The sequence below is a fragment of the Oncorhynchus masou genome, chromosome 16 (assembly GCF_036934945.1).
Source record: "Oncorhynchus masou masou isolate Uvic2021 chromosome 16, UVic_Omas_1.1, whole genome shotgun sequence".
In the NCBI taxonomy this organism is placed as follows: Eukaryota; Metazoa; Chordata; class Actinopteri; order Salmoniformes; family Salmonidae; genus Oncorhynchus; species Oncorhynchus masou.
In genome coordinates, this window is record NC_088227.1 from 46,906,390 (window position 1) to 46,921,769 (window position 15,380).

At 45.9% G+C, this 15,380-nt stretch overlaps 1 protein-coding gene across 2 annotated transcripts in view; it reads right to left on the bottom strand.

The window, feature by feature from the left end:
- Window positions 1–15,380, bottom strand: part of LOC135558021 (runt-related transcription factor 2-like) — a 112,025-nt gene that overhangs the window by 45,495 nt on the left and 51,150 nt on the right. The gene's annotated exons all lie outside the window — the stretch shown is intronic.

Consider the following 15,380-nt stretch of genomic DNA (forward strand, 5'->3'; position numbering starts at 1 on the left):
GTGTGGTGTCCAGCTAGTCACTGAGGATGCCGTGTGGTGTCCAGCTAGTCACTGGGGATGCCGTGTGCTGTCCAGCTAGTCACTGGGGATGGCGTGTGGTGTCCAGCTAGTTACTGGTGATGCCGTGTGCTGTCCAGCTAGACAGTGGTGATGGCGTGTGGTCGTGTGGTGTCCAGCTAGTCACTGGTGATGTTGTGTGGTGTCCAGCTAGTCACTGGTGATGACATGTGGTGTCCAGCTAGACACTGGTGATGGCGTGTGGTGTCCAGCTAGTCACTGGGGATGCCGTGTGGTGTCCAGCTAGACACTGGTGATGGCGTGTGGCCGTGTGGTGTCCAGCTAGTCACTGGGGATGCCGTGTGGTGTCCAGCTAGTCACTGGGGATGCCGTGTGCTGTCCAGCTAGTCACTGGGGATGGCGTGTGGTGTCCAGCTAGTTACTGGTGATGGCGTGTGGTGTCCAGCTAGACACTGGTGATGGCGTGTGGTGTCCAGCTAGTCACTGGGGATGCCGTGTGGTCGTGTGCTGTCCAGCTAGTCACTGGGGATGCCGTGTGGTGTCCAGCTAGTCACTGGGGATGCCGTGTGCTGTCCAGCTAGTCACTGGTGATGGCGTGTGGTGTCCAGCTAGACACTGGTGATGGCGTGTGGTGTCCAGCTAGTCACTGGGGATGCCGTGTGGTCGTGTGCTGTCCAGCTAGTCACTGGGGATGCCGTGTGGTGTCCAGCTAGTCACTGGGGATGCCGTGTGCTGTCCAGCTAGTCACTGGTGATGGCGTGTGGTGTCCAGCTAGACACTGGTGATGGCGTGTGGTGTCAAGCTAGTCACTGGGGATGCCGTGTGGTCGTGTGGTGTCCAGCTAGTCACTGGGGATGACGTGTGGTGTCCAGCTAGTCACTGGGGATGCCGTGTGCTGTCCAGCTAGTCACTGGTGATGGCGTGTGGTCGTGTGGTGTCCAGCTAGACACTGGAGATGCCATGTGGTCGTGTGGTGTCGAGCTAGTCACTGGGGATGCCGTGTGGTGTCCTGCTAGTCACTGGGGATGCCGTGTGCTGTCCAGCTAGTCACTGGTGATGGCGTGTGGCCGTGTGGTGTCCAGCTAGTCACTGGGGATGCCGTGTGCTGTCCAGCTAGACACTGGTGATGGCGTGTGGCCGTGTGGTGTCCAGCTAGTCACTGGCAGTTGTTTTATTTATTTACTTACACACACACACACACACACACACACACACCTTTTTTCCCGCACCATTGGTTAGAGCCTGTAAGTAAACCTGTTGTATTGTTGTATTCGGCGCACGTGACAAATAAACTTTGATTTGACATGCCACGGGTTTGGCCTCAGCTACGTGGTGTTTTGTGAATTGTTTGTCCCTGATGGTAGAGCCATATCCTCTATCCAAACCTTATTCAACCAATTAACCGCTAAATATATGGCACCATTCGCACGTGGTTATTCAGGCCTTCCTGGTTTTACCAACATTTCCAATAAAAATACTTGAATAGGCGTGATTATGAAATGAGGAAATCAACCGGCTATGAACTGACATTTACTCCTGAGGTGCTGACCTGTTGCACCCTCGACAACCACTGTGATTATTATTATCTGACCCTGCTGATCATCTATGAACGTTTGAACATCTTGGCCATGTTCTGTTATAATCTCCACCCGGCACAACCAGAAGAGGACTGGCCACCCCTCATAGCCTGGTTCCTCTCTATAGGTTTATAATCTCCACCCGGCACAGCCAGAAGAGGACTGGCCACCCCTCAGAGCCTGGTTCCTCTCTACCTAGTACAGCCAGTAGAGGACTGGTCACCCCTCAGAGCCTGGTTCCTCTGGTCTACCCAGTACAGCCAGTAGAGGACTGGCCACCCCTCAGAGCCTGGTTCCTCTGGTCTACCCAGTACAGCCAGTAGAGGACTGGCCACCCCTCAGAGCCTGGTTCCTCTGGTCTACCCAGTACAGCCAGTAGAGGACTGGCCACCCCTCAGAGCCTGGTTCCTCTGGTCTACCCAGTACAGCCAGTAGAGGACTGGTCACCCCTCAGAGCCTGGTTCCTCTCAACCCAGTACAGCCAGTAGAGGACTGGCCACCCCTGGTTCCTCTCTAGGTTTCTTCCTAGGTTTTGTCCTTTCAAGGGAGTTTTTCCTAGCCACCGTGCTTCTACACCTGCATTGCTTGCTGCTTGGGGTTTCAGGCTGCGTTTCTGTACAGCACTTTGTGACATCAGCTGATGTAAGAAGGGCTTTATAAATACATTTGATTTGAAAATATTAACGATAAATTCACACTAATGAAATAATGCAAGGTCCTCTAATATATATATAGAAAAATAAATATAGAATATAGACAAGCACAAATATAGAGGTGTTACGGTATACAGTATAGCTATATTCAGAACATGTATTTTAACAGATATGAAGTTCCTTCAGAAAGTATTCACACCCCTTGACCTTCACGCCTTAATTCAAAATGAACGCCATGCTTTGTCACCGGTCTACAATGTCAAACTGCAATTATGTTTTCCAAAATTGTTACAAATTAATTTAAAAAAATGAAAAGCTTAAATAAGTTCACGAGGAAAGGCCACTACTTTACTACAACCCTCAATCCAGATGTACCTGTGTTAGTGTGTATGTTGTGTCTGTTTGTACCTGTGTTAGTGTGTATGTTGTGTCTGTTTGTGCCTGTGTTAGTGTGTATGTTGTGTCTGTTTGTACCTGTGCTAGTGTGTATGTTGTGTCTGTTTGTACCTGTGTTAGTGTGTATGTTGTGTCTGTTTGTACCTGTGTTAGTGACTCTTCACAATCCCCGCTGTTCCATAAGGTGTATTTGTTTCTGTTTTTTAAATCTGATTGTACTGCTTGCATGACTTACTTGATGTGGAATAGAGTTCCATGTAGTCATGGCTCTATGTAGTACTGTGGAATAGAGTTCCATGTAGCCATGGCTCTATGTAGTACTGTGGAATAGAGTTCCATGTAGCCATGGCTCTATGTAGTACTGTGGAATAGAGTTCCATGTAGTCATGGCTCTATGTAGTACTGTGGAATAGAGTTCCATGTGGCCATGGCTCTATGTAGTACTGTGGAATAGAGTTCCATGTAGTCATGGCTCTATGTAGTACTGTGGAATAGAGTTCCATGTAGTCATGGCTCTATGTAGTACTGTGGAATAGAGTTCCATGTGGTCATGGCTCTATGTAGTACTGTGGAATAGAGTTCCATGTGGCCATGGCTCCATGTAGTACTGTGGAATAAAGTTCCATGTAGCCATGGCTCTATGTAGTACTGTGGAATAGAGTTCCATGTAGTCATGGCTCTATGTAGTACTGTGGAATAGAGTTCCATGTGGCCATGGCTCCATGTAGTACTGTGGAATAGAGTTCCATGTAGCCATGGCTCCATGTAGTACTGTGGAATAGAGTTCCATGTAGTCATGGCTCTATGTAGTACTGTGGAATAGAGTTCCATGTGGCCATGGCTCCATGTAGTACTGTGGAATAGAGTTCCATGTAGTCATGGCTCTATGTAGTACTGTGGAATAGAGTTCCATGTGGCCATGGCTCCATGTAGTACTGTGGAATAGAGTTCCATGTGGCCATGGCTCCATGTAGTACTGTGGAATAGAGTTCCATGTGGTCATGGCTCCATGTAGTACTGTGGAATAGAGTTCCATGTGGCCATGGCTCCATGTAGTACTGTGGAATAGAGTTCCATGTCGTCATGGCTCCATGTAGTACTGTGGAATAGAGTTCCATGTGGCCATGGCTACATGTAGTACTGTGGAATAGAGTTCCATGTGGCCATGGCTCCATGTAGTACTGTGGAATAGAGTTCCATGTGGCCATGGCTCCATGTAGTACTGTGGAATAGAGTTCCATGTGGCCATGGCTACATGTAGTACTGTGGAATAGAGTTCCATGTGGTCATGGCTCTATGTAGTACTGTGGAATAGAGTTCCATGTAGTCATGGCTCTATGTAGTACTGTGGAATAGAGTTCCATGTAGCCATGGCTCTATGTAGTACTGTGGAATAGAGTTCCATGTGGCCATGGCTCCATGTAGTACTGTGGAATAGAGTTCCATGTGGCCATGGCTCTATGTAGTACTGTGGAATAGAGTTCCATGTAGTCATGGCTATATGTGGTACTGTGGAATAGAGTTCCATGTGGCCATGGCTCCATGTAGTACTGTGGAATAGAGTTCCATGTGGCCATGGCTCTATGTAGTACTGCGGAATAGAGTTCCATGGCTCTATGTAGTGCTGTGTCTGTTCCGGACTTGGAAATGTCTTGAGTAAATTAGTAAATCAATTCAGGAGGAGAAATTTGCCTGCAATAAGTCTTATAATAAGATGCATGGACTCTGTGTGCAATAATAGTATTGAACATGATTTTTGAATGACTGCCTCATCTCTGTACCCCACACATACAAGTATCTGTAAGGTCCCTCAGTAGTGAATTTTAAACAGATTCAAACACAAAGATCAAGGAGGTTTTCCATTGGCTCCCAAAGAAGGGCATTGATTGGTAGACGGGTAAAAATATAAAAAGAGGACATTGAATATCCCATTGGTGAAGTGATTAATTACACTTTGCATGGTCTATCAATACACCCAGTCACTACAAAGATACAGGCGTCCTTTCTAACTCAGTTGCCGGAGAGGAAGGAAACCGCTCATGGATTTCACCATGAGGCCAATGGTGACTTTAAAACAGTGATCAGAGACAACTGAGGATGGATCAACAACATTGTAGTTACTTCACAACACTAATCTCAATGACAGAGTGAAAAGAAGGAAGCTTGTACAGAATAAACATATTCCAGAATGTCATCCTGTTTGCAACAAGGCAATAATGTAATACTGCAAAATATGTGGCAAAGCAATAAATTTTTTGTCCTGAATACAAATTGTTATGTTTGGGAAAAATCCAATAAAACACATTACTCAGGAAACACTTAATATTTTCAAGCATAGTGGTGGCTGCATCATGTTATGGGTATGCTTGTAATAGTCAAGGACTTGAGATTTTCAGGATAAAAAAGAAACAGAATGGAGCTATGCACAGGCAAAATAGTAGAGGAAAACCTGGTTGCCTGCTTTCCCTCAGGAGAATAATCCACCTTTCAGCAGGACTACTAAAACACAAGGTCACTGGAGTTGCTTACCAAGATGACAGGGAATGTTCCTGAGTGGCCGAGTTACAGTTTTGACATTCTACTTAAAAATCTATGGTAAGACCTGAAAATGGTTGTCAAGCAATGATCAACCACCAATTTGACAGAGTTTGAATAATGTTTTAAAGAATAATGACCAAATGTTGCACAATCCAGGTGTGGAAAGTTCTTAGAGACTTACCCAGAAAGACAGCTGTAATCGCTGCCAAAGGTGCTTCAGACTCATGGGTGTGAAGACTTAGGTAAATGAGATATTTCTGTATTTCATTATCAATAAGTTGTCTAAAAACATGTTTTCACTTTGTCATTATGAGGTATTGTGTGTAGATGGGTGAACATTCTTTTTACATTCAGAACATTGAAGCATTTTACCAGTTATAGTAACATTGATATATAGATGTAGACCCTAACTGTGGCCGCTGTGGCCTAAATTCATATAGATACAGTGCATTTGGAAAGTATTTAGACCCCTTGAATATTTCCACACATTGTTGAGTTTAAATAGTTTGTTTTTTTCCTCATCAATCTACTCACAATACACCATAATGTCAAGCAAAAAATTCTTTACGTAAATATTCAGACCCTTTACTCAGTGCTTTGTTGAAGCACCTTTTGCAACAATAACAGACTCGAGTCTTCTTGGGTATGATGCTAGAAGCTTAGCACACCTGTATAGCACACCTGTATTTGGTGAGTTTCTCCCATTCTTCTCTGCAGATCCTCTCAAGCTCTGTCAATTTTAAAGGGCAAAAAATGTGATTTTCTTTCAAAAACTGAGGACATTTCTAAGTGACTCCAATCTTTTGAACGGTAGTGTATGTGGTCAACAGCATGTGGTCAACAGGTCAACAATATTTGGTCAACAGTATGTGGTCAACAGCATGTTGTCAACAGGTCAACAGTATTTGGTCAACAGTATGTGGGCAACAGCATGTGGTCAACAGAATGTTGTCAACAGCATGAAGTCAACAGAATGAGGTCAACAGTACGTGGTGAACAGCATGTGGTCAACAGCTTTGTGGTCAACAGAAGGTGATCAACAGTGTACTTTCAACAGGTTAATAGTATGTGGTCAACAGTATGTGGTCAACAGTATTTGCGGTCAACGGCATGTGGTCAACAGCATGTGATCAACAGGTCAACAGTATGTGATCAACAGGTGAACAGTATGTGGTCAACATGTCAACAGTATGTGGTCAACAGCATGTGGTCAACAGGTCAACAATATTTTTTTTAATTTTTAATTTTACCTTTATTTAACTAGTCAGTTAAGAACAAATTCTTATTTTCACTGACGGCCTAGGAACAGTGGGTTAACTGCCTTGTTCAGGGGCAGAATGACAGATTCTGGGGTTTGAACTTGCAACCTTCCGGTTACTAGTCCAACGCTCTAACCACTAGGCTACGCTGCCGCCCCATATGTGGTCAACAGTATGTGGTCAACAGTACGTGGTCAACACTATGTTGTCAACAGATTTGCGGTCAACAGAAGGTGATCAACAGTATACTTTCAACAGGTTAATAGTATGTGGTCAACAGTATGTGGTCAACAGGTCAACAGTATGTGGTCAACAGTATGTGGTCAACAGTATGTGGTCAACAGGTCAACAGTATGTGGTCAACAGCATGTGGTCAACAGTATTTGGTCAACAATATGTGGTCAACAGCTTTGCGGTCAACGGTATGTGGTCAACAGCATGTAGTCAACAGCATGTGGTCAACATGTCAAAAGTAGGTGGTCAACATGTCAACAGTATGTGATCAACAGGTCAACAGTATGTGGTCAACAGGTCAACAGTATGTGGTCAACAGGTCAACAATATGTGGTCAACAGTATGTGGTCAACAGGTCAACAGTATGTGGTCAACATGTCAACAGTATGTGGTCAACATGTCAACAGTATGTGGTCAACAGGTCAAAATATGTGGTCAACAGTATGTAGTCAAGACTATGTGGTCGACAGTATGTAGTCAAGACTATGTGGTCGACAGAATGTGGTCAACAGCATGTGGTCAACAGGTCAACAGTATTTGATCTACAGGTCAAGAGCATGTGGTCGACAGAACGTGGTCAACAGCTCATCACAGTATGTGGTCAACAGCATGTGGTCAACAGCATGTGGTCAACACTATGTGGTCAACAGGTCAACAGTACGTGGTCAACAGTTCAACAGAATGTGGTCAACAGTATGTGGTCAACACTATGTGATCAACATGTCAACAGTATTTGTTCAGCAGTATGTGGTCAACACTATGTGGTCCACACGTCAACAGTATGTGGTTAACAGTACGTGGTCAACACTATGTGATCAACATGTCAACAGTATTTGTTCAGCAGTATGTGGTCAACACTATGTGGTCCACACGTCAACAGTTTGTGGTCAACAGGTGAACAGTTTGTGGTCAACAGGTCAACAGTATCTGGTCACATGTCAACAGTATGTGGTCACATGTCAACAGTATGTGGTCACATGTCAACAGTATGTGGTCAACAGTATGTGGTCACATGTCAACAGTATGTGGTCAACCAAATGTGGTCAACAGTGTGTGGTCAACAGGTCAACAGTATGTGGTCAACAGGTCAACAGTATGTCGTCAACAGCATGTGGTCAACAGCATGTCGTCAACAGCATGTGGTCAACAGCATGTGGTCAACAGTATGTGGTCTACAGGTCAACAGTATGTGGTCTACAGGACAACAGTATGTGGTCAGATGTCAACAGTATGTGGTCAACAGTTTGTGGTCAACAGTGTGTGGTCAACATGTCAACAGTACGTTGTCAATAGGTGAACAGTATGTGGTCAACAGGTCAACAGTTTGTAGTCAACAGATCAACAGTATGTCGTCAACAGCATGTGGTCAACAGGTCAACAGTATGTCGTCAACAGCATGTGGTCAACAGGTCAACAGTATGTCGTCAAAAGCATGTGGTCAACAGCATGTGGTCAACAGTATGTGATCTACAGTATGTGGTCTACAGGACAACAGTATGTGGTCAACAGGTCAACAGTTTGTAGTCAACAGATCAACAGTATGTGGTCAACAGTATGTGGTCAACAGATCAACGGTATGTGGTCAACAGATCAACGGTATGTGGTCAACATATCAACAATAAGTGGTCAACAGGTCAAAAGTATTTGGTCAACAGTATGTGGTCAACAGCACGTGGTCAACAGAATGTGGTCAACAGTACGTGGTCAACAGAATGTGGTCAACAGCATGAATTCAACAGAATGAGGTCAACAGTACGTGGTGAACAGAATGTGGTCAACAGAATGAAGTCAACAGTACGTGGTCAACAGCATGTGGTCAACACTATGTTGTCAAAAGCTTTGCGGTCAACAGAAAGTGATCAACAGTTTACTTTCAACAGGTTAATAGTATGTGGTCAACAGTATGTGGTCAACAGTATTTGGTCAACAATATGTGGTCAACAGCTTTGCGGTCAACGGTATGTGGTCAACGGCATGTAGTCAACAGCAGGTGATCAACAGGTCAACAGTATGTGATCAACAGGTCAACAATATGTGGTCAACAGCATGTGGTCAACAGAAGGTGATCAACAGTATACTTTCAACAGGTTAATAGTATGTGGTCAACAGTATGTGGTCAACAGTATTTGGTCAACAACTTTGCGGTCAACAGGTCAACAGTATGTCGTCAACAGCATGTGGTCAACAGGTCAACAGTATGTCGTCAAAAGCATGTGGTCAACAGCATGTGGTCAACAGTATGTGATCTACAGTATGTGGTCTACAGGACAACAGTATGTGGTCAACAGGTCAACAGCATGTGATCAACAGGTCAACAGTATGTGGTCAACAGGTCAACAGTATGTGGTCAACAGTATGTGATCAACAGGTCAACAGTATGTGGTCAACAGAATGAAGTCAACAGAATGAAGTCAACAGTACGTGGTCAACAGTACGTGGTCAACAGTACGTGGTCAACAGCATGAAGTCAACAGCATGAAGTCAACAGAATGAGGTCAACAGTACGTGGTCAACAGAATGAAGTCAACAGTACGTGGTCAACAGAATGAAGTCAACAGTACGTGGTCAACAGTACGTGGTCAACAGTACGTGGTCAACAGTACGTGGTCAACAGTACGTGGTCAACAGTACGTGGTCAACAGTACGTGGTCAACAGCATGAAGTCAACAGCATGAAGTCAACAGTACGTGGTCAACAGTACGTAGTCAACAGAATGAAGTCAACAGTACGTGGTCAACAGAATGTGGTCAACAGTATGTGGTCAACAATATTTTTTTTAATTTTACCTTTATTTAACTAGGCAAGTAAGTTAAGAACAAATTCTTATTTTCACTGACTGCCTAGGAACAGTGGGTTAACTGCCTGTTCGACAGATTCTGGGGTTTGAACTTGCAACCTTCCGGTTACTAGTCCAACGCTCTAACCACTAGCCTAAGCTGCCGCCCCATATGTGGTCAACAGTACGTGGTCAACAGAATGTGGTCAACAGCATGAAGTCAACAGTATGTGGTCAACAGCATGTGATCAACACTATGTGGTCAACATGTCAACAGTATGTTGTCAACAGGTCAAAAGTAGGTGGTCAACAGGTCAACAGTATGTGTTCATCAGGTCAACAGTCTGTGGTCAACAGGTCAACAGTATGTGGTCAACAGTATGTGGTCAACAGGTCAACAGTATGTGGTCAACAGGTCAACAGTATGTGGTCAACAGTATGTGGTCAACAGGTCAACAGTATGTGGAAAACAGTATGTGGTCAACAGGTCAACAGTATGTGGTCAACAGGTCAACAGTATGTGGTCAACAGTATGTGGTCAACAGGTCAACAGTATGTGGAAAACAGTATGTGGTCAACAGGTCAACAGTATGTGGTCAACAGGTCAACAGTATGTGGTCAACAGGTCAACAGTATGTGGTCAACAGTATGTGGTCAACAGGTCAACAGTATGTGGAAAACAGTATGTGGTCAACAGGTCAACAGTATGTGGTCAACAAGTCAACAGTATGTGGTCAACAGTATGTGGTCAACAGGTCAACAGTATGTGGTCAACAGTATGTGGTCAACAGGTCAACAGTATGTGGTCAACAGGTCAACAGTATGTGGTCAACAGTATGTGGTCAACAGTATGTGGTCAACAGGTCAACAGTATGTGGTCAACAGTATGTGGTCAACAGGTCAACAGTATGTGGTCAACAGTATGTGGTCACATGTCAACAGTATGTGGTCAACAGATCAACAGTATGTGGTCAACAGGTCAACAGTATGTGGTCAACAGGTCAACAGTATGTGGTCAACAGTATGTGGTCAACAGGTCAACAGTATGTGGTCAACAGGTCAACAATATGTGGTCAACAGGTCAATCGTATATTGTCAACAGTATATGGTCAACAGTATGTGGTCAACAGGTCAACAGTATGTGGTCAACAGTATGTGGTCAACATGTCAACAGTATGTGGTCAACAGGTCAACAGTATGTGGTCAACAGCATGTGGTCAACAGGTCAACAGTATGTGGTCAACAGGTCAACAGTATGTGGTCAACAGGTCAACAGTATGTGGTCAACATGTCAACAGTATGTGGTCAACAGTATGTGGTCAACATGTCAACAGTATGTGGTCAACAGGTCAACAGTATGTGGTCAACATGTCAACAGTATGTGGTCAACAGGTCAACAGTATGTGGTCAACAGGTCAACAGTATGTGGTCAACAGGTCAACAGTATGTGGTCAACAGGTCAACAGTTATGTGGTCAACAGGTCAACAGTATGTGGTCAACATGTCAACAGTATGTGGTCAACAGGTCAACAGTATGTGGTAAACAGGTCAACAGTATGTGGTCAACAGTATGTGGTCAACAGGTCAACAGTATGTGGTCAACAGGTCAACAGTATGTGGTCAACAGGTGAACAGTGTGTGGTTAACATGTCAACAGTATGTGGTCAACATGTCAACAGTATGTGGTCAACAGGTCAACAGTATGTGGTCAACAGTATGTGGTCAACAGGTCAACAGTATGTGGTCAACAGGTCAACAGTATGTGGTCAACAGGTCAACAGTATGTGGTCAACAGGTCAACAGGTCAACAGTATGTGGTCAACATGTCAACAGTATGTGGTCAACAGGTCAACAGTATGTGGTCAACAGGTCAACAGTATGTGGTCAACAGTATGTGGTCAACAGGTCAACAGTATGTGGTCAACAGGTCAACAGTATGTGGTCAACAGTATGTGGTCAACAGGTCAACAGTATGTGGTCAACAGGTCAACAGTATGTGGTCAACAGGTCAACAGTTTGTGGTCAACAGGTCAACAGTTTGTGGTCAACAGGTCAACAGGTGAACAGTGTGTGGTCAACAGGTGAACAGTGTGTGGTCAACAGGTCAACAGTGTGTGGTCAACAGGTCAACAGTGTGTGGTCAAGAGGTCAACAGTGTGTGGTCAAGAGGTTAACAGTGTGTGGTCAACAGGTCAACTGGTCAACAGTGTGTGGTCAACAGGTCAACAGGTGAACAGTGTGTGGTCAACAGGTCAACAGGTGAACAGTGTGTGGTCAACAGTCCTCCAATCCAGGAATTAAATAAATTAAATAAATCATCAAAATAAAAGTATCTGGTTTTAAATCTTTTAGTAAAATTCTCCACAATGACTGGGCAGCAAAGCTAAAAGCACTACTACCCTTCTTGGGTTTGGAATATTTTATAAAATGCCATTTTGAGATCTCAGACGGTCGTGTCCATGAGTCTGTAGGTTGAATAAAATGCTGACATATACTAGCAGCCTCCCTCCTGTCCATGAGTCTGTAGGCTGAACTAGCAGCCTCCCTCCTGTACATGAGTCTGTAGGCTGAACTAGCAGCCTCCCTCCTGTACATGAGTCTGAAGGCTGAACTAGCAGCCTCCCTCCTGTCCATGAGTCTGTAGGTTGAATAAAAATGCTGACATATACTAGCAGCCTCCCTACTGTACTTGAGTCTGTAGGCTGAACTAGCAGGCTCCCTCCTGTAGGCTGAACTAGCAGCCTCCCTCCTGTACATGAGTCTGTAGGCTGAACTAGCAGCCTCCCTCCTGTACATGAGTCTGTAGGCTGAACTAGCAGCCTCCCTCCTGTACATGAGTCTGTAGGCTGAACTAGCAGCCTCCCTCCTGTACATGAGTCTGTAGGCTGAACTAGCAGCCTCCCTCCTGTACATGAGTCTGTAGGCTGAACTAGCAGCCTCCCTCCTGTACATGAGTCTGTAGGCTGAACTAGCAGCCCCCCTCCTGTACATGAGTCTGTAGGCTGAACTAGCAGCCTCCCTCCTGTCCCTTAGTCTGTAGGCTGAACTAGCAGCCTCCCTCCTGTAGGCTGAACTAGCAGCCTCCCTCCTGTAGGCTGAACTAGCAGCCTCCCTCCTGTAGGCTGAACTAGCAGCCCCCCTCCTGTAGGCTGAACTAGCAGCCTCCCTCCTGTCCATGAGTCTGTAGGCTGAACTAGCAGCCTCCCTCTTGTCCATGAGTCTGTAGGCTGAACTAGCAGCCTCCCTCCTGTAGGCTGAACTAGCAGCCTCCCTCCTGTAGGCTGAACTAGCAGCCTCCCCTCCTGTAGGCTGAACTAGCAGCCTCCCTCCTGTAGGCTGAACTAGCAGCCTCCCTCCTGTAGGCTGAACTAGCAGCCTCCCTCCTGTAGGCTGAACTAGCAGCCTCCCTCCTGTAGGCTGAACTAGCAGCCTCCCTCCTGTAGGCTGAACTAGCAGCCTCCCTCCTGTCCCTTAGTCTGTAGGCTGAACTAGCAGCCTCCCTCCTGTAGGCTGAACTAGCAGCCTCCCTCCTGTCCATGAGTCTGTAGGCTGAACTAGCAGCCTCCCTCTTGTCCATGAGTCTGTAGGCTGAACTAGCAGCCTCCCTCCTGTAGGCTGAACTAGCAGCCTCCCTCCTGTAGGCTGAACTAGCAGCCTCCCTCCTGTAGGCTGAACTAGCAGCCTCCCTCCTGTAGGCTGAACTAGCAGCCTCCCTCCTGTAGGCTGAACTAGCAGCCTCCCTCCTGTAGGCTGAACTAGCAGCCTCCCTCCTGTCCATGAGTCTGTAGGCTGAACTAGCAGCCTCCCTCTTGTCCATGAGTCTGTAGGCTGAACTAGCAGCCTCCCTCCTGTAGGCTGAACTAGCAGCCTCCCTCCTGTAGGCTGAACTAGCAGCCTCCCTCCTGTAGGCTGAACTAGCAGCCCCCCTCCTGTAGGCTGAACTAGCAGCCTCCCTCCTGTCCATGAGTCTGTAGGCTGAACTAGCAGCCTCCCTCTTGTCCATGAGTCTGTAGGCTGAACTAGCAGCCTCCCTCCTGTAGGCTGAACTAGCAGCCTCCCTCCTGTAGGCTGAACTAGCAGCCTCCCCTCCTGTAGGCTGAACTAGCAGCCTCCCTCCTGTAGGCTGAACTAGCAGCCTCCCTCCTGTAGGCTGAACTAGCAGCCTCCCTCCTGTAGGCTGAACTAGCAGCCTCCCTCCTGTAGGCTGAACTAGCAGCCTCCCTCCTGTAGGCTGAACTAGCAGCCTCCCTAAGAAGGCCTTGTAGATTAACACGTTGGTCTGTCATTTTACGGTTAAGGAGGGTTTTGTGTTTGTTACAGATCTAAGAGCAGATTGGTAGAGCGTGTCTGGTGTGTCTCGGCCGACCCTTGGTTATTCATGTACAGAACATCACCATAGTCCAACAAATGCTAAATAGTGGCTGCAACAAGGTATTTTCTAGCTTAAAATGAAACCCAAACTAAAGAAAAGCCCAGATTAAGTTTAAGCTTTTTAGTGGGCTGTTGAACGTGGCTTGTTTTGCTGAATGACTATCTGATGCAGACTAGGGGCTTGTTTTGCTGAGTGACTATCTGAGGCAGACTAGGGGCTTGTTTTGCTGAGTGACTGTCTGAGGCAGACTAGGGGCTTGTTTTGCTGAGTGACTATCTGATGCAGACTAGGGGCTTGTTTTGCTGAGTGACTATCTGAGGCAGACTAGGGGCTTGTTTTGCTGAGTGACTATCTGATGCAGACTAGGGGCTTGTTTTGCTGAGTGACTATCTGAGGTAGACTAGGGGCTTGTTTTGCTGAGTGACTAGCTGAGGCAGACTAGGGGCTTGTTTTGCTGAGTGACTATCTGAGGCAGACTAGGGGCTTGTTTTGCTGAGTGACTATCTGAGGTAGACTAGGGGCTTGTTTTGCTGAGTGACTAGCTGAGGCAGACTAGGGGCTTGTTTTGCTGAGTGACTATCTGAGGCAGACTAGGGGCTTGTTTTGCTGAGTGACTATCTGAGGTAGACTAGGGGCTTGTTTTGCTGAGTGACTATCTGAGGCAGACAAGGGGCTTGTTTTGCTGAGTGACTATCTGAGGCAGACTAGGGGCTTGTTTTGCTGAGTGACTATCTGAGGCAGACTGGGGGCTTGTTTTGCTGAGTGACTATCTGAGGCAGACTAGGGGCTTGTTTTGCTGAGTGACTATCTGAGGCAGACTAGGGGCTTGTTTTGCTGAGTGACTATCTGAGGCAGACTAGGGGCTTGTTTTGCTGAGTGACTATCTGAGGCAGACAAGGGGCTTGTTTTGCTGAGTGACTATCTGAGGCAGACTAGGGGCTTGTTTTGCTGAGTGACTATCTGAGGCAGACAAGGGGCTTGTTTTGCTGAGTGACTATCCGAGGCAGACTAGGGGCTTGTTTTGCTGAGTGACTATCCGAGGCAGACTAGGGGCTTGTTTTGCTGAGTGACTATCCGAGGCAGACTAGGGGCTTGTTTTCTTGATCTAATAATAATGACTTGTAAACAGTTAAGGTCAGAAGTTTACATACACTTAGCTTGAAGTCATTAAAACTATTTTTTCAACCACTCCACACATTTCTTGTTAACAAACTATAGTTTTGACAAGTCGGTTAGGACATCTACTTCACAGACAGATTATATCACTTATAATTCACTGTATAACGATTCCAGTGGGTCAGAAGTTTACATGCACTAAGTTGACTGTGCCTTTAAACAGCTTGGAAAATTCCACAAAATTATGTTGAAATTATGTTTGGAGAAAGGGGGAGGCTTACAAGTCGAAGAACACCATCCCAACCGTGAAGCACAGGGGGTGGTAGCATCATGTTGTGGGGGTGCTTTGCTGCAGGAGGGACTGGTGCACTTCACAAAATAGATGGCATCATGGGGATGAAAATGATGTGGATATACTGAAGCAACGTCTCAAGACATCAG